The sequence below is a fragment of the Canis lupus genome, chromosome 38, assembly GCF_011100685.1.
Source record: "Canis lupus familiaris isolate Mischka breed German Shepherd chromosome 38, alternate assembly UU_Cfam_GSD_1.0, whole genome shotgun sequence".
NCBI classification, from domain to species: Eukaryota; Metazoa; Chordata; class Mammalia; order Carnivora; family Canidae; genus Canis; species Canis lupus.
In genome coordinates, this window is record NC_049259.1 from 11,061,486 (window position 1) to 11,080,250 (window position 18,765).

Consider the following 18,765-nt stretch of genomic DNA (forward strand, 5'->3'; position numbering starts at 1 on the left):
TTAAGTTACTTTTAACACTTATAATTTTGTCTGATGCCAGAAAAAAATAAAAGCAAGTAAAGGCAATTCTGCAGGGAGTTAAAACAACATGGGTCCAATATTCATCTTTATTATGGATTGGCTTGATTCAGTGAATAAATTTATATCAGGGATTCCTAACTTAATTTGTGTGGATCTTCATGGACCTCTGAGAATGGAATTCAGGGGTCAATACATTATGAATAAATGTGTAAATTAAGTAATATGCTTTTAGCATATTTAAGCAGAGGAGTCCATCAAAAAACTGGCCACAGGAATATTTCTGAATACATTTCATTTTGCCAATTACCCTTCCCCCCAAAAAAACTGCTCCTCCTGGCCTAGCTTGATAAAAATTGAATATGCCTATCACACAGAACTAGCCCCTCACAGTTTTAGGCATACTGTGTGTATTTACATATGAAGTCAAATACTATCTCTATTCTGATGGAAATTATGATATAGTTTAATTTATAAAAACAATCTTACTGTGGATAATTTTTAATAGTAAGAAAAATAAATATGTAATATAGATATTTCATTGGCTTATAAAACATTTTTTTCTTAATGAAGTCCTTTAAGTATTAAAATTCCATAACTAATTTAGTGTTTCATGCACACATAAAATCTAAATTAGTCAATGTGACTATTTTGAAATTTGAGAGAAATTTAGTATTCAATTTTAGTATTAAATAAAAATATAGTGGAGTTGTCTCTTTTTAAAATATGGTACAATACGAGCATACTTTAAATAGTTTTCATTTGGAGGATCATTTATTTCCCCTAGGTTTTTATGAATTCTCAGTTAATATTACCACCACAATGAAGATTAAGAGAGTGAGCTCTAGAGTCTTGGTCAGAGTGGAATATTAAGTGAATGATTTTCATAGAATTAGGATTCATAACTCTATGGATTTGGCTACTTGGAGCACTCTGGCCTGTCACTCTTCATAAGTACAGATAACAGAAGCCACACTGCCCCTCTTGGATAATGCTTGTACTTATATGTTATGTTGAGCTTGGAATTGTCACATTTTTAAGGAAAAAATTGGACAAATATTGTTTTTGATGTTTTATAACTGTATTTCCCCAAAGCTCCATACTCAAATATTGACTTGTGTGGGTCTAAAAGACTGTGAATTGAATGTGGATTATAAGGATTATTGCACAGTCTAATGAAGCACCGCCACAGGCAGAGGAAGAAGACCAGCGCAGCCTGCTGATATTGGAGCATCCAACCCGCCTGAGGTTTCAGAAGACCAGGAAGAGGTGCATCCTTCAGAGGAAGCATATGGAAAGCCTGTGGCTGAGGTCAGGAATCATGTGGTGAGGCAGCGTTTTCAGGACCATCTGTGTCCATATGCTTTAAGAATATGTTCTGGTGATAAAAGTTCTATAGGAATGTTTTTGGAAATGAAACGGTAAAGCTCAGGGACAGAAAAATCTACAAGGGATGGATTATGTCTGAAATTCCATCTTGCAAATAATTCTATGTGTTCTGTTCTGCTTTACATTGCTGCTTCCACCTTCCCTCCCTTTTGGAGAGAAGAGCAAATGTGTGTAAATGAATAAAATTATTATTTCAATTAAATCTTTAAAAAGGCAAGAGACATTTGCCCACGGGAAAAAAATGAAATATTACATACTATTCACAACATCCTCAATGAGTTTATTTCATTTTATTAGGTTCAGTAAATTCCAATTTTAAGAAGTTTTGACATATTTAAAGGTAAGATAGATGTGGACAGTGTTTAGGAGGGTAATAACAACAATCAGCAAATGAAGAAGGCTTTTCTGTCTTAAACCCATTTCCTTGGGATGCTAAATATGAATAATGATTCAGTGTCCATAATTGATGTTTTAAAAAAAAGAAGGCAATAAGTTTTCTTAGTTACAATTTAAGGAATAACTCATTCATTCAGAGGTCTAGTTTTATGCCATCTTCATCACAGAGAGTGGGGGGAAAAACTTTCAGCACCTAAACATTTGTCACAGAGCCTTCCTCTATACCAGAATGGGGAATGTGGATTTGAGTAAAAAACCCGATTTTCTGAAACAACATAATATAGAAATCATCACACAGAATGAATGTTACAATCTTTTTTGGTTTTTTTGTACATCAATTAAGGACAAGAAACCAAACACATTTTAGAAAGGTTTCCAACAAAAGCAGTTCAGTATTAATAAATAAACCAATACTTGAATTTATTTACCTAATCGTCTACCTTATGTAGCCGTTTTTGCAATGGGGCTGTGGCATGACAGTTGATATAAAGTGGATAACAAACCGATTACTACCTGACCAGTCAGAAGTTTAATCCAAGCCTATATGAATTAACCAGGGAGCCCATGTTGAGTAAGTCTAATTTTTCTAGGAATCAATTCTTGCTTCTTCAAAATTAATGTGCAGGTTTGGTTAGTTTCTTTGTTTCCTCTTAGTCCAAATATTTTAAAATTATGCAACTTTAAGGAACACAAACAATGTAGTGCAATTGTTCAAGTAAGATGTAAAATACTCTGAGCCAATGTATTTTTGAAAATTGTCATTCCAAAGATTTAAAATACAAATAAAATAGAAAAACAATTTGGTTACTTATTAAGTAATCAACATTAATAAATTCATCAGTTTCAATTTAACCTGCAATTACAAAATGGAGGTTATTATGACTTTGGATTTCATGAGGAAACAAAAAAAGGAAATGTAATTTTTTACACAATTGGAGAAAATTCTTACTTTGTATTTTTCAATTATATGTCAATAACAGTAAGAATGGTAACCAGGCAAATAATATTCTATTAAATTCCATGTTGTTGCCCAATTCCATTAGACCACCTGAGATATTTTAAAAAGCCTGAGGCAGGAAAGGAGCAAAATTAAGTCATTTATCTTTTGACTAATTTGTTCATGAAACAGACGGACTCATGCAGAGCTCCTTTCAGATAAAATATACCAAATGCTTTCCTGATGTCCAAAGTCATTTTAATCTGCATATTTCTAGTTCATAATTAACTGTCAAAATTATGATATTTTATTTAAGAGGACCCCTATCAAGGAAGAATCTTATGTTAGAAATTTGTGTATTTTCAAAATTAATTTCCACAATGCCTATGATAGATAATAATAGAATACCTTTGAAATCAGACCTACACATGTTGACTGTGTTTAATTTCCACAAACTGAGTTTGTTTTGTTACCTACTAAATGGAATCTTGACCTCAATTTATAATCATATAGATCTCTGGAATTCTAACTATAGAAAGAAATGTCTGTAAACCTAAAAGTTAGGGTGAGAAAGGATGAAGAAAATGTCATAAGCTTGGTTTTGGTCAGTTCTTGTCAGTTGGTTGCTACTGGGTGAAAATCCTATAAAAAGAAATACAACCACAATAAAATACCTCTTCACATCCACTAGAATGGCCATTAATTAAACACAACAAAAAATAAAATAACAAGTGTTAGTGAAGACATGGAGAAATTGTAGCCCTAGTGCACTATTGATTGGATGTAAAATGGTGCAGCAGCTCTGGAAAATTGTGTGACAGATACTGGAAAAATGAAACATAAGATTATCATATGATTCAACAATTCCAGTTCCAGGACTCAAATAGGTATTTGTACATTCCTGTTCAGAGCAACATTATTATTCATAATAGCCAAAAGATAGAAGCAACCCAAGTACCCCTTGACACAGGAATGGATAAAGAAAATTGGGATACCTGCTGTATCATGAATAGACCTAAAAAACATAATAGCCAGTCACTAAAGAGCTTCTTATGAGGTTCCTAAAGTAGTGTAAGTCATAGAGACAGAAAGTGGAATGGTGGAGTTTCAAGGGAGTGGGCTAGGGGAGTAATGGGAAATTGCTGTTCAATAAGCAGAGTTTTTAGTTGGGGAATATGCAAGAGTTCTGAGGATAAATGGTGGTGATGGTTGCATAATAATGTGAATGTACTTCATGCCACCAAATTGTACCCTTAAAAATGACCAAAATGGCACAATTTATGTCATGTGTAGTTTATCACATCTTTTTAGAGGACAATATGGCCAAGAAACTGTAAAATACTTAAAAAAAAAAAAAAAGAAAAGAAACAACAACCCAACAACATATGTTGTTTGTAATACATACCTCATGTCACTATCCTAAAAATCTAAAATTGTTATAGATCTTTTAGATTCATTTAAAAAGCATTTTAGTTGCAAAAACTCACACAATAGAAAGAGTTTGTTTTGTTTTGTTCATTTTAGGTCCTAGGTAGTACTTTCACGGTGATCTTTACATTTACTAATTTTTCTAAATTTGTTTTCCTGCTTGTCTCAAGTTTGTGAACATGCCCTTTGCAGCAGTAGTTCAAGTCACCAAACAAGGCACAAGCAAAACATCTTGTTCATTCAAGGAAACGTGTGTGGATGGCCTTCTTTTGCAATGCCATCTGTCTGCTTCCAGATTAGTCTTTGCATGTAGAGCTATTGCCCTCTTTCTAAAATTTATCTTCTGACTTGCAAAGTAGATAATGTTACCTGGTTAACTTCAGACATATATTGGCTATCTTTTTAATTTATATTTTGAAGAAGTGAAAATATATATATTGCCAGGTAGAAAATCCTTTCCCCGTATAGGCATGTTTTATTGCCTGCAAGATGAAAAGGAACAACTCTGTTTTTTCCCTTCCAGCACATCTGATTTTTTTTTTTACATATTATGAATAACTAAATCTAGATAAATAAGCATGTTACAGAGTAATTGGCTTTCTCCTTTGCCCACCAGATATAAACTATGCTTTTAATTTTCTCTATTCCTTATTCATTTTTTGATATAAATGTTCAATAGGGGTTTAAATCCTTTTCCCAAGCTTCTCCTTTATCATGTTTCTAATTACCTAGCCTAATTGCTCAGAACCTTTTAAAGCTTGTGAAGTTTTTAAATGGTTTTCTTTAATTATGATTCTTTCGTGAAGAAAATGCAGCTAAACAAAAGTTAAAGCTGCACATTGAATATCTGTGTTCTAGAAGTCAAAAGAAGGAAATGAAATGTTTGCTTTAGAAACACAGCCCAAGAAAAGTGATTTTCATAATGATCTTGTATGGGCCACTTGATAGTATAAAAAGACTCAAGATTCGTGGTGACGAATTGATCTAATGAAAAGATTCATACACAATATAAATAGTACAGTATACAGATGAGAGCCTATTCTTTTTTGTTTCTATAATTTGCATGTGCACAGTGTCATAACAGTAAGGAAGGATTATTGTATATTTTACATAGATGCTTTCTGCCCTGTATAGAAATTTAGAACCCTAAAACAGATCTCAAGACGAAGACAGTTATCATCAGCAGCAAAGATGTGGTTGACACCTTCCTAGTAGTTAAGTTTCTAACTGTGTACTTAACATAATATTACTGAAAAAATTCAAAACATGGTGTGCTGGGCAAATGGTATTTTATATGGTTGTGACTTTTTTTAAGGTTTTAGTGAACAAAGATATATTTTTAAAAAATTATCTCACACATAGTACAACCAAAACTGTGTAGATTCAAGCCAGGTATTGGAATCAGAACGTGGTTTGCTTTGGAATGGCATAGATTGGAAGGGTTCATTTATTTCTAAAGATTCTAATGATAGCTGGAGGGTCAGGAACAGATGCAGGGATGCAGATAAGAAACATGTGACAATGTTCCTTTAGGGATCAACGTTCCGGAATGTGTGGAGCCCCAAAGGCAGGAGAGAAATAGAGTATGAAGTTGAGCAGAAGGCAGAATGAAGGAGGATTAGAATTTGAGAAAAGAATGTCAGGATGAGATTGTCTGAGGCAGTACGGGTAGAAACCGAGGGATCCTGTGAACAAGTTTGGTAAGGAAATAGAGAAGAGATGTGGGCTGAAGGGGCTGACAGTTAAGGTACAGTGGGCAGATTCAGTTGTGATGGAGCCATGGAGAGGTACAAAAATAGATAACCACAGAATTAATAAGCAACCAAAGTCTACATAAGTCTGACAAAGAGACACATCAGAGTCAGAAATGTCTACTGATGGGTAATGGTTACCTACACATGGAAACTGGAAGCCAGCTCCAAGGCTAGCCCCTGGAGCCTGAGCCAACCATGCCAGACTCTGACCCGCAGGGACAGCTAGTGTCCCTGCTCTGATCTGATCACTAGTGGGGACACTAGCCGGGCAGCCCCTTCTTGAAAGACACTGTTGTGGGCAGAGTAAAACGAGCCTCCCTTCATCATCATCAGCAAACCAGTGATGCACAGCTGGATGGCATATTATTCAGGCAGAAAGGAAAAAGTCCCTTTCTCAGGGTGGACTCATCTCCACAGTGGTTGGGCAGGGCTGACTGCTAAGCCCACGTGGGTCCTGGCCCTGGTATCCTTGTGCAACGCCCCCCAACTGTCCAGCCATGTGAAGCATTCCTGCCTCAGATACAGGCCCTATAAAGTGGGCTCTAAGTGGTATCAACAGAAAGAAAGCTTCATTCTTCTCTCACTTTTTCATTCAAGAAATACTTACTGAACATCTGACTGGTCTAGGTGTCGTGCGTGAGTGACTATAATCCAGGCATGAATCAGATGAAACCCCACTCAAGGCCAAGAACCTGGCCTGGACTGAAGCTGGTGAGGATGGGCGATCAGACATGACTGGCCTGTGGCAGAGCAGTGCTCCATCCATCTAGCACCATCCAGAAATCTATGTATACCTCTGTAGGTAAATTCATTCCTAAAAAAGAGAGAGAAAGCTCATTAACGAGTGAATACTTTTCTACTTCAAAATCTGGAGTAGAGTTTGCAAAACACAGACTATCAGCATTCCCACGTTTAGACTAAATATGTTTTAACTTCTTCGTAACTAGGAGTACTTTTATCCACATGAATGACTATAAAATACATTGTGGGTCTGGCTTCTGACATTACCTATGTTTAGCCGTGTAAATATACACACGTGTGTAATGCTCTTAGATCTCAGTGTAGGTAAGTTCTTTTCCAGCTCTGGAGTCCTCTGTTTATGAACTCCATTGGTCTATCTCACGTCTAAATGAAAGATAATATTTATACAGCACTAATCGTGCTGCCCTTAGTACTTTACATGTAGTGACATATTTAATCCACTCGAAAACCCTGTGAAAGAGCCAATTTAGAGTTGAGGAAATTTAATGGAGAAAGGGGTTACTGACAGCTGCAAAGTGACAGAGATCTGCATGCAGGAAACCTGTCTCCAGAGTGGCTGCCCTTATCTAAGAGGCCGCTGCTCTCATCAGATTTCTTAGGGAGCAAAAAAAAAAAAAAAAAAAAAAAACCAAAAACCCAAGCATCAGTGCAACTGGAAATCTAGGATGTAAATCCAGCAACTACTGAGATGCTTCAGTAGAAGAAGGGGGAGTTGGTGGGGAGCGGGGGTGGGGTGGAGGGGCAGGAGCCTAGACCTCTTGTCTCTTTGTCCTCCCCCCTCTAGACCTTTTTGTTCCACAGAGAAGCGACTCCAACCTACCAAAATAGATGCAAAATAAATTATCTTAGTTGAGATGCCAATATTTTGACTTTATACCTTTAGAGAGCACACACATTCACTTTTGCTTAAAACATACTTATTGCTTATATATATATATCTGGGAAGCAAAACATATTAATCCTATTTTACAGAAAAAGATAGTTTTGCAGATTCTCCTTGTCAGCATGAAAGATGAATATTATCATGTAGTTGTGCTTGCTACATTGCAATTACTTTCTCAGCAGTATATTAATTAGTCAACTGCAGTAGTCTAGAACTCTTTGATGCTAGGTAATGAGATTAATAATAGATTTCTATCCACCCTCCCAAAGCTACAACAGGCATCAAGTACTTCCAATCTGTATTGCCTGTATGTGACATGAAAAAGCTCTTCAGGTATCCACAGTTAAATGGAGACCATCGTGTTCAGCACACCACAGTGTCTAGTGCTTACAAGGGCAACATCTACCAGAACAGCATTCCAATATTCCATTCTACACCGGTGTACAATGGACCGGCTTGTTTCAGTTACGTACATAAAGTCGCAAGTGCTTTCCTGTAGGACTAATCTGATGCTAGCTGCAGCCTGATGGATTGTAGCTTCACAGAAACACAGGCCTGCAGGTTAGGAGGTGCTGGACACACAACAAATAATGTGTGTTGGGAAATGTCTTTTGTCAAAAGCAAACATCAAGAATTCCTCTTCTTGAGGCATTCATAATTTTCTCAAGAGAAAGCTGTTTTGTGTGAAGCAAAAGTAATGGATCATAGAAATATTATCAAAAAATTAAAGCTGGATTATGTATTATAAATCCTTACATGGACATGGAGAAATAATCAAAGCCATACTCATTGTGTATATGGTTCTTCTGCCTTGTACAGTTCAAGCATAGTCTTTTCTTTCTTTTAATGTCTCAGCATACCTTTATTTGGCCAGTGGAAATATGCCACCATGTGTTCTGACGTGCAGAGCTTCCTAATCATGTCAGAACCCCAGTACACTTGCCTTCTCCTAGGGGCTCCCCTCTGGTGAAAGACCAGAAGTTGAGAAATTGAAACCCTACGTTCTGGATTATGTCTCATGACTACTTGAAACATCAGCAATATGAACATGAATTTTAAAGCTTTGCCCTTCTCAATTTCTTACCAAAATATGAGGAGTGATATCTGTGTACTGGCAGTGGTCCGTATCTCTAGGTATTTGTTCAAGATTATATTCACTGACCTCTCTTTCTCCCTCTCTCTCTCTCTCTCTCTCTCTCTCTATATATATATATATATATACACACACATATATGTATATATATATTATTTATATATTATATTATATATTATATATATATTATAAAAAATGAGTTCATTTCAGGAGATGTTTGGCCACATTCTCGTTTGTAGACCTAATGCTCCCAAACATTTGTAGTATGTTAAGATTTTTCTTTTTTATTGCAAACTATAAGAAAAAATATATTATTTATAGAAATATCTTTGTTTATAAAAATATAACAAAGTGTGATTATTAATTGTTGTTCTCAAATACAACTAAATTTCTTTTTTTTTTTTTTTTTTTTTACAACAAAATTTCTAAGCAACTTTCTCAGGAGGATAAATTTCACTTTTGCATTAAAGGGAATATGTGATGTTTGGAAACTTCCAGAGAGGGATCCCTGGGTGGCACAGCGGTTTAGCGCCTGCCTTTGGCCCAGGGCGCGATCCTGGAGACCCAGGATCAAATCCCACGTCAGGCTCCCAGTGCATGGACCCTGCTTCTCCCTCTGCCTGTGTCTCTGCCTCTCTCTCTCTCACTGTGTGCCTATCATAAATAAATAAAAATTTAAAAAAAAAAAAAGGAAACTTCCAGAGATATATGTCTGCACATATTGTCTGTTAACACGGATACTATAGATTAGCGGGGACCTGCCCCATGAGATGACCTCAAAGAAGGGGAAGGAGTAATGACTAGACCTCTTTGCTGCCTGTTCTTTCTGTCCCAGAAGAGGCTAACATAAGGTTCAGAATATTACCCTGCTTGAAAGTAAGAGCTCATGTTCATTGTGGACAAAAGTGTGGTATCATCACTGACTCTAAGCATGAGGAACTGTGAGCCATGAGAACTGCATGTGAATTCAAAGATTGCAGTACACGTGGCTTGGTGTGTGAATGTGTGAGTATGCGTTAGTAAGAGTGAGTGTGTGTGAGTGTGTATGTATGTGGTGAAATTGGAATAATAAAAGCCATAACTTACTAGAATGAGAGTGCCTGCACGGCCTTCCGTTTTTTCAACATCCTCCTTTGACATAGTGGTCACATTATTGTCCTATAAGATTAGACTGATACAGTTAATTTAATGAGAAAACTGACACCACTATTTTTCAGAGCTGACTTAGTATAATCTTCATTTACTCTTATGCTTTGAGTTAGGTGCATTAAGTTGACAATATTAAGTGCACTAGAATGTTCTAAAAGTCTGCTAGGTTGCCATGTGACAGAAAGGGACCTAAGAAAATTTTCAACCTGTGAGATTTGAAATGCATTCCTAGAAAGAATGAATTTCATTGTCAAGTCACATTCCTTGATTAAACAAAGATCCTCTTAAATTCCAACCGTTCTCTCGGCAGGAAGTTAGTCTTTTATCAAAGGTTTTGTTGTTGCTGAATTCCCAGTATGGAAGTGTTCCCTGAGGTCAAGTACACCTTTTCCCTACCCTCTTTAGTTAGCATAGGATAAAGGTCCTATTCATCTGAATCAGGTGCATGTTCACCAACTTTTATGGCTTTGCCTGGGGTGATAAAACTGTGATTGAAGGTTCCAGTCCAATTTCAGGACTAGAAAGAGCCTGTTTTCTCTTCCCTTGCATATTAATGGCTGATGTTCCTCAATTTTATTTGATTATATCCTTTAAGGCGAGGTTAAGAAAATTTTTGTATCATTAGAACCTTAAATATTGAACATGCTTTGAGCTCTAAAATAAATATGTATTTTGTTCAGTTTTCTATAGTTTATTATTTTAACTCTATTTAATTTATACAGAACCATCTTTTTAAAGGACTACAGATTAATATCTCTTAGAAGACTGGTATTCTGAAAATGGAGTTTGAGAAATTCTTCTTTAAAGCTTTGTCTCCTATTGAAATGCAAATGAGATTACCCATTAAGCTGTACCATTTCACTAAGTATAAGTTCTATTTATCAAATCTTTTCCTAACAAGTTTCAAAGATGGGAGGAGGAAGGACACTGATGTTGGTAGGAAGTTGAATCCTGGCCTCTTTTACAGTTTTGTTTGAGCACATTCTCGGGCACATGTGGTCAAAAGAATTTTTAAATTGAGGCATAGAGCATTCCACTCCAGCCAGGAGCTATGGTTATTTGGAAGCACATTTGAACATATCATTGATTTACTGAAATCAAAGAATTAAGTGGTTTTCTGTGTGGTATATTAATTTTCGAGTGAGTCACTTTTCTGCATATTAATGTTTTTAGATAATGTTTATGTAACAGGGATATCATAAGCAAATTACAACATTTTAAAAGTAAAAATCAAGGACTTTCAAGGTTGTGAGGCTTAGTCATGATCTTATTATTATCTTGGTTTCTAAATTATTATTACCGCTACCATATTGTCTCTTCAGCACCACAATCACCACATATTTTCCCTTTATTTATTTTTTATTTTTTTAAGATTTTATTTATTTATTTATTTATTTATTTATTTATTTATTTATTTATGAGAGACAGAGAGAGAGAGAGGCAGAGACACAGGCAGAGGGAGAAGCAAGCTCCACGCAGGGAGCCCGACATGGGACCCGATCCAGGGACTCCAGGACCACGTTCTGGGCCAAAGGCAGGCGCTAAACCGCTGAGCCACCCAGGGATCCCCACATTTTCCCTTTATTTCCTGGGATAATAGAGTTGGTGGCTATTATGGGTGAATTGTATCCCCTGAATTCTCCTGTTGATGTCCTAACCCCCAGGACCACAGAATGTGAATGCTTTTGGATATAAAATATTTATAGAGTTAATTAAATGAGGTCATCAGAGTGAGCTTTAATCCAATTTGACTGGTCTCCTTACAAGAGGAGGTGATTAGACATGGACAGAAAGATGACCACTTAGGAACCCAGAAGTCAGCTATCTGCAAGCCAAGAGATGAGACTTCAGGAGAAACCACACACACTGACACCTTGAGCTTGGAACTTCCAGCCTCTGGAATTGGGGGAAAAAAAATACTTTTGTGCTGTTTACCTCATCCAGACTGTAGTATTCTGTTATGACAACCTTAGCAGACTAATGCAGTGATTATGCAGGGTATTTTCTACTTACCCCTCCAAATGCAGTCTCTGCTTCTCTTGCTCCGCAGAAGCTGATCTTCATGAACCCTGATCAAGGCTTCTCTTACCCAGTGTCTTCAAGCTGGGTTTCAGTAAAAAGGAAGCATCGGCAGAGGAACTGTGACCAGGAGGAGAGTAAGATACAACAATTATCCTCCTGGCTTCTTCAGGCTGGGTGTCTTCAGGTACCTGGCCCTCATTAAAAACTGCAACTCCTATTCAGCAACCCTCATAGCTTCAGCTTACTGGCTTAGGTTTCTAATTAACCTCCCTTCACTTGTCCAAAGTCTAAGGCTGGTAAGACTCTGTCTGTAGCTCCCTGCTCTGGCACTTCCCTCTACCCGCCCACACCTTGTACATAGCCCCCTTATTGGCATCCTCAGTGACCTCATTTGAGCCTGCCAGCTGCTACTGCCAGGGCACTGAGGCCACAGTTTAGTGAATGTGAAGGAAACAGTCTACTCTTAGCAAGACCAGATCAAAAAGTCAATGTTACCTGATTGGAATATGTACTTTACGGTAATACACTGTCGCTTTTTTCCTATTCCTTTATATTAAATCTGATAGTGCCTCAAATAGATGGTACAATCAATGAATAATTAGTGAGTAGCTATCTTACAATACCTTTTAAAGATGTTCATCTGCTAGAGTTGATGCTTTTAATCTCCAACACATAATTGCAGGTTACTCTAAGGAACCAGAGAGGCAGAATTAATGTTAGCATTTCTTAATTCACATGGTCTCAAAACGTTTTCTCACTCAACCTCACCCTATTTATCTCTTTTTTTTTCCTATAAGGGTTTAAAGGTATTCACAAATCTAGAAATTGGGGAAAGTGAAAAACTGGGTTTAGTAAATGTAATGTGTATTAAATATCATTAACTCTTATTTATATCGAGTGAATCCTTGAAATTAAAACTATGTTAAGATCATTGTACTCTAAATGATATAAAGTAATTACCAAACATACTCTAATACACAAATAAATCACCAACCAATTCTAAACTTATGTAATTTATCAGATTTCAAGACTTTTTAAAATTTTATGTTTTTCATAAGCCATTTGTAAATATGCTGTGCTAAATATTTATAATAATTGTACTTCTGCTGCCATCTAGACTTTAAGGGAAAGCATTGCATGCAGACTTCTTTGTATTGGATGAGTTGATGCAGAAAAAAGAAATGGTGCAGAAAAGGATTATCTGACAATATCTGGTTTATTAATTTTAACAAACTGTTGAAAAAAAAAGTTGTAGGAAACTTACAAATAAATTCATTTAGTTGTTACATAGTCTAATATATGTAAGCTTGGTTTATTTGTTAATCTTTAATGGAAGAGGAAAGAAAGGGGAAATATATGTGTAAAAGGATGAAGCAACTCATATTATTTCAAGAAGTTTTAGGTAGAATAAGCAACACTGTAAATTAACATGATCAAGTAAGGTTTACAGCAGATGTACTTACTCTTTTAACGTTGATCTCCGCAATTAAAAGTAATCTACAACCATTATGATATGTCTGCCCCCACCGTTAAATATTCATAAATTTCATTGGGAAGCCTAGAGTGAAGCTATAAATGTCAGGCTTTGGAGGGAGTTGGCATCAGGTCCGAATCCCAGTTCTGACACTTACAGGCCATGTGAACTTCAGCAAGTTGCTCAGCCTGTCTGAGTGTCATGTTCCCCATCAATAATAAGGAGATAATATTACCTGTCAGGTAGATTTGTTTTGAGGATTAAGTCTGGTGACATAATACCTGTGCTAGACACAATGTTCAGGACATTTTACCTGACAGTCTAGATACCATCTGTCTCAGCCTTCAAGCCAGGAGTCTCACTGAATTTCCGAGATGCTCTAATCCTTCCCTACACAACCAGAAAGTTACCTTTAATATTTAGCATGTATTATCTTTGCTGTTTAATTTTCTGATTAGAAATTTTACCCACACTTACAAAATTCAGATGCTGCAGAAAGAAATCTATCATCTAATTGATGATAGATATATGATAGATCGATAGATATAGATAGATAGATGATAGATAGGTAGATAGATGATAGATAGATAGATAGATAGATAGATAGATAGATAGATGATAGATAGATAGATAGATGATAGACAGAGATGTACAGTCCCTCACAATTCTACTTTCATATCATCCCCAAAAGAAATCTACTATCAAGGTACAACATGGATGGCTCTCTTTATTTTTCTTTTTCTATACATCTACTGGCATAGATTCTATTATCTTTATACTAACAAGATCATTGTGTACATTTTATTGTAAGTTGACTCTTAACAGTAACACCCTGATCTGAACTTCACTCGGTTTGACACCTATTCTAGCATTTTTTTCACACTGGAGAATTAGATTTGAGAGAAACACTGAAAAAATAATGCAAAATATTCCTAGACATTTCTTAGAGAAATTAAAGTATCCCCGAAGTACCAATCTTCCTTCAATGGCTGCTTGTCTTCTCTTGCTTGCTGCCTCCTCCAGGCCCGGCAGGCCCCAGGTTTTAGCTAACCTACCTTTGCCTCTGTTCATAAGTAACCACGTTACCTGGCACCTCTTTCCTTCCTTAGAGCAATTTAGTTCTCTCTTAGCTTATCGCAAAGGTAGAAGATTTCCTGTAGGTCCTGCACAAAATGCCAAGGATTGCGGGGTCAAGGGTAGTAATTATTGTAAGTAATTTTTTGTCTGTTTGTTTTTATTACATTGCTTTTCAACAAACTTTTTCACTTGAAAGTATTTCCTGGGTAATGTAACAACCAAGGTCTCCACCAGAAAAAACATGGTAGACTCAGTGGATTTAACCGAGGAACTGTCTTTAATGAAAGGACCCTTTATAGAAGAGAATTGAGGGAACACTCAGGGATGGTTAATGCTCCCAGGGAATAGCAATACTGAGAAGCCATGAGAAGCACTAGGCCAGTTGGCCACGGGAAGCAACGGTACTATAGATGCCCAGAGAAAGCTCTAACACTGTTCTAGCTTACATTTTAACCCTAGAATTAGGCCAGTGCTGAAGTTGGAATGAATTCTCTGAGCTTTGTCTCCTCCTACTTCTCTTAAGGAGAACCTGATTGGACAATGTAGCATAAAGCTGCATGGAGAAAGAAGGTGATTAGATGAAGGAAAGGAAGGGGAAGGAGGGGGAAGGATGCTGCAAACAGAATGTACCCAGAACTCCTTTAATACATGGACATATAGGATTTCTTCTCTACAATTAGTTGTCCTAGAGCTGGGAGGCAGAGAAATATAGTTTGTCTTCTGCTTATCTTCTCCTTTCAAATTTTCCTCTTTAGTAGGCTCCAGATTATTTTAAAGAAAATACATCTGTTTCTTAATAGCATGAATTTAATCATTTTATATCCACTAACATGGGCTTGGTATAACCTAAAAGTTTAATAAACTGAATTGAATTGAAATCTATACAAAATAGATTTATAAAGAATTCATGTATTCTTAATATAAATAATGATTGAAGCACAGTGCTATCCCAAATTCCTGAACATTTATACATGCAGGTTACTGAATGTATCATATATAGTGTGGCTGAAAGCTGCATGGGGCTCCCTTTGTAAACAACATCAGTTTATTTAAAAGTCCACTCTAAATGAATTATTTTTCAGTATGCATCAATTAGCCATTGTTAAGCATCAAAACCCATCTAAACTTAGTGGCTTAAAGCAAGTACTATTTATTACTTCTCATAACTCCCTTGGGTTGTCTGTCTGGAAATTTCTTCCTTTGGTCTTGTTTAGAGTCACTCATGTGGCTGTAATCATCTGATGGCTAGACTGTGACTGGAAGCCCTGTGTGTTGAGCAGTTGATACTGGCTGTCATCTTGGGAATCTTTGTTTTCCTTCATAGGCCAGCCCTCTTATCCTGCCATAGAGTAGACTTCCATACAAAATGATGATTTTGAGTTCCAAGACTGCAATATCTAATCTTGGGAGTAACAACAGTGTCACTTCTTCCACATTCTATTGGTCAAAACAAGGCAACACAGGTTCTAGAGGGGAGAAAAGAGGATCCAACTCATGAAGTAGTTAAGCATCGAAACAGGCATACTTGGTAGAGAAGAATCTGTCATCTTGACAAATGATATCCCACAAAGATCTAACTGGTTATTTAGCAGTGTTATCCAAATTAATAAGTTCTCTTGGATCCTTTTATACAGCTTATATTGTTCCTCGCTCCTGTGAGCTTACAGTTACTCATGTTTATAGGTCGGTATTGACCACAATACTCTAAACTCTAGGTAAAATGATGAAATGTCTTTATCTTTGCAATCCAATTGCATTATTTGGTATTTGGTTGTCAGCACCAGATAAGCCTTTCTCTTCTCTTCTCCTTCTGTTCTGTATCTTGCCAAACTTTTAAGAAAGCCCAGGTGTTCTCTCCTTTAATGACAATAAGAGTTTCAACCCACACAAGTGTCTAATGACACAGGAGCCCTCAAACCTTGCCCCACACCTCAAACATCATGAAAATCCCAAGCTTGTCACATTTCCCTATCTTCTTAAGCCATTTGGGATCAGCTTTGGAGGCCTGCCCCGCTCTTCCTAGAAATACTAATTATGTAAGTAATGAGACGTGTGTGTGTGTGTGCGTGTGTGTGTGTGTGTGTGTTTCCATCCATTTTGACAGTTGAACCAAATTTTGAATCTTAAGAGTGGCCACAACTGTTGACATCGTGAACAGGATTGTCTGGACAATAGCAACCACTACCAGCAGTATTTCTTTTCTTGTTTTGGCTTGCTAACTGGTTCTGCTACCGGCTGACAAGCAAACCGTTTGAACTGTGCTGCTTTGTGCGGCATTTACTGAATTCTACCTAAGTTGGATATTTTGATAACTAACATTTAGGGACAGGAGTTTGAAATTAGATGCTTCTTATTGTGCCTCTGGATCATATACCCATTCCCAGGCATATCCGTGTGTCTTAGATTGATTCATGTGTCCAGATTTCTTTTTTGTTGTTGTTTTAGATTTTATTTATTTATTCATGAAAGATAGAGAGAGAGAGAGAGAGAGAGAAAGGCAGAGGGAGAAGCAGGCTCCATGCAGGGAGCCTGATGTAGGACTTGATCCCAGGTCTCCAGGATCATGCCCTGGGCTGAAGGCAGCACTAAACCGCTGAGCCACCGGGGCTGCCCAATGTGTCCAGATTTCAATATAAATTATGACTAACCCTAGACTATAGGAAAAGAACCTTATCCTGTGACCGTTGGTTATGTGCCTCACCAGACATTGGTCCCTGTTTATACAGTACCCTCTCCAATAAGTGACCCACGGCACAGTCATTCATATGGAGGGAGAAGAGCACTATGTAAAGAGCAGTCATTATTTGAAGATTTGAATTACTAAGGTCCACACTCCAAAGGATAGATGTCTTATTAGGACTCTACAAAATGCCTTTACTGCTGCTTTTGCATTTTGCTGCTATCTCCAGAAAACACCCTTATCCTTAGGGTTATAGGGTAAACACATAGCAACTCTGTGGCACAACCAATGAGTTTAACATATCCCTGGGGGAAACCTTTACCCCTGGTAATACTGATTTGAAGCTATATGGAGGAAGGAATTTATAAATAATTGCAAGGTAGAGAAATCGTCTCATAGTCCATCCAGTAACCTACACACACACACACACACACACACACACACACAGAGAGAGAGAGAGAGAGATAATGAGAGAGAGAGAGAGATGTCAAGGGAGATGAGACCAAATAACAAAACAAAACAAAAGTCCCTCAGAAACTTGCATATAGGTGAAGGAGGAAATTAAAAATAAAACAAAAAGCTGAAACAGAGGTCCACAATTTAACTGAATTAGAAATCCAAAATTTACTAAAAGAATTTATATAACAAAAAGATGAAATGGTTATGATTGGCTTGTACACATCTACAAAATATATCCTGAATTAATCTTAACGTCTGATAAAATGCACCAATTAGAAAGCCTTCATGGCCTTAATCATTAGTAGGGTACAAGTTACAGTTATATGAGCAATTCCACTAAATTTCAACAAAGTACTCCTTATAATCTTAGGGGAATATAAATATGAAAGGGAGGACAAACAAGTGTGCCTCACCTTAGCCATTGTAACTATTGCCCTATCTAAATTCCTATGATCCTAGCACACATAGTCCTAAAACATTGGGTAGTGAACATGGACAATGTGATGCAATGAGTAATACATTAAAATTAATTTTTGGCACTTACCAATTGGCTTGACACCATCAGACTCTCTTGGACCTCTCCCTTCCCCCCCCATTAAAAGTTAATAAGCTCCATGTAAAATAAAATAGGATTTTCCAGGATTGAAACCCATTACACAAGACCTATTTAGAAAAGGAGCAATTATCCTCATGGATTCTCCATTTAAGAGACCAATTTGGTCTGTTTTTTAAGTTGGAAATAAAGAGACTCACAGTGGATAACTATAACCTTAATGCTGTGTTCCCACTCATTCCAGTCCTATATTGTGCCAGAAGAGTCCACCACTCCTTTTAACCCCTTGACTATCTGGAAAGTCCCTTGGGGTAAACTGAGCAAGCAGCAATGACAGCTTATATGTTTTATTAATGGAATCACTACTATGCTCACTGGAGAGCTTCTGCTTCTTATTCCTTAACTGGGATAATCCCAATAAAGGATAAACACAAAGGTCAGTAGCTGGCCAGATTTCAAGTAATCATCTTAGCACTGATGCCCTGGCCAGCAATCAGCTTCATCTGCACATTTTTACTGATTCTTGAGCCATTGCCAATGATCTTGCTTTGCTGTCTGGCCTGGCCCATGGCAGTAATAAGAACAATTCCTTGTCTGAGGTTGCCCACTTTGGGTAAAGAATTCTGGCAATTTCTTGCTTTATAGATATTCAAAATCCAAATCAAGTTCACATATATCTCTGTACATATTC

At 36.9% G+C, this 18,765-nt stretch overlaps 1 long non-coding RNA gene across 4 annotated transcripts; it reads right to left on the bottom strand.

Annotated features, from left to right (window-relative positions):
• Positions 1-1,686: 1,686 nt before the first annotated feature.
• Positions 1,687-13,489, bottom strand: LOC111094614. Of its 4 annotated transcripts, none has more exons than XR_005385697.1 (5): positions 13,295-13,489; positions 12,455-12,519; positions 11,823-11,948; positions 6,530-6,736; positions 1,687-3,382 (listed from the first exon to the last, which is right to left on the bottom strand). It is a non-coding gene; the product is annotated as an uncharacterized LOC111094614 (long non-coding RNA). The 4 variants fall into 4 exon arrangements; XR_005385696.1 differs by having other exon boundaries at positions 1,687-4,650; XR_005385695.1 differs by lacking the exon at positions 1,687-3,382 and adding an exon at positions 9,747-9,818 and having other exon boundaries at positions 4,717-6,736.
• Between the last annotated feature and the right edge of the window lie 5,276 nt (positions 13,490-18,765).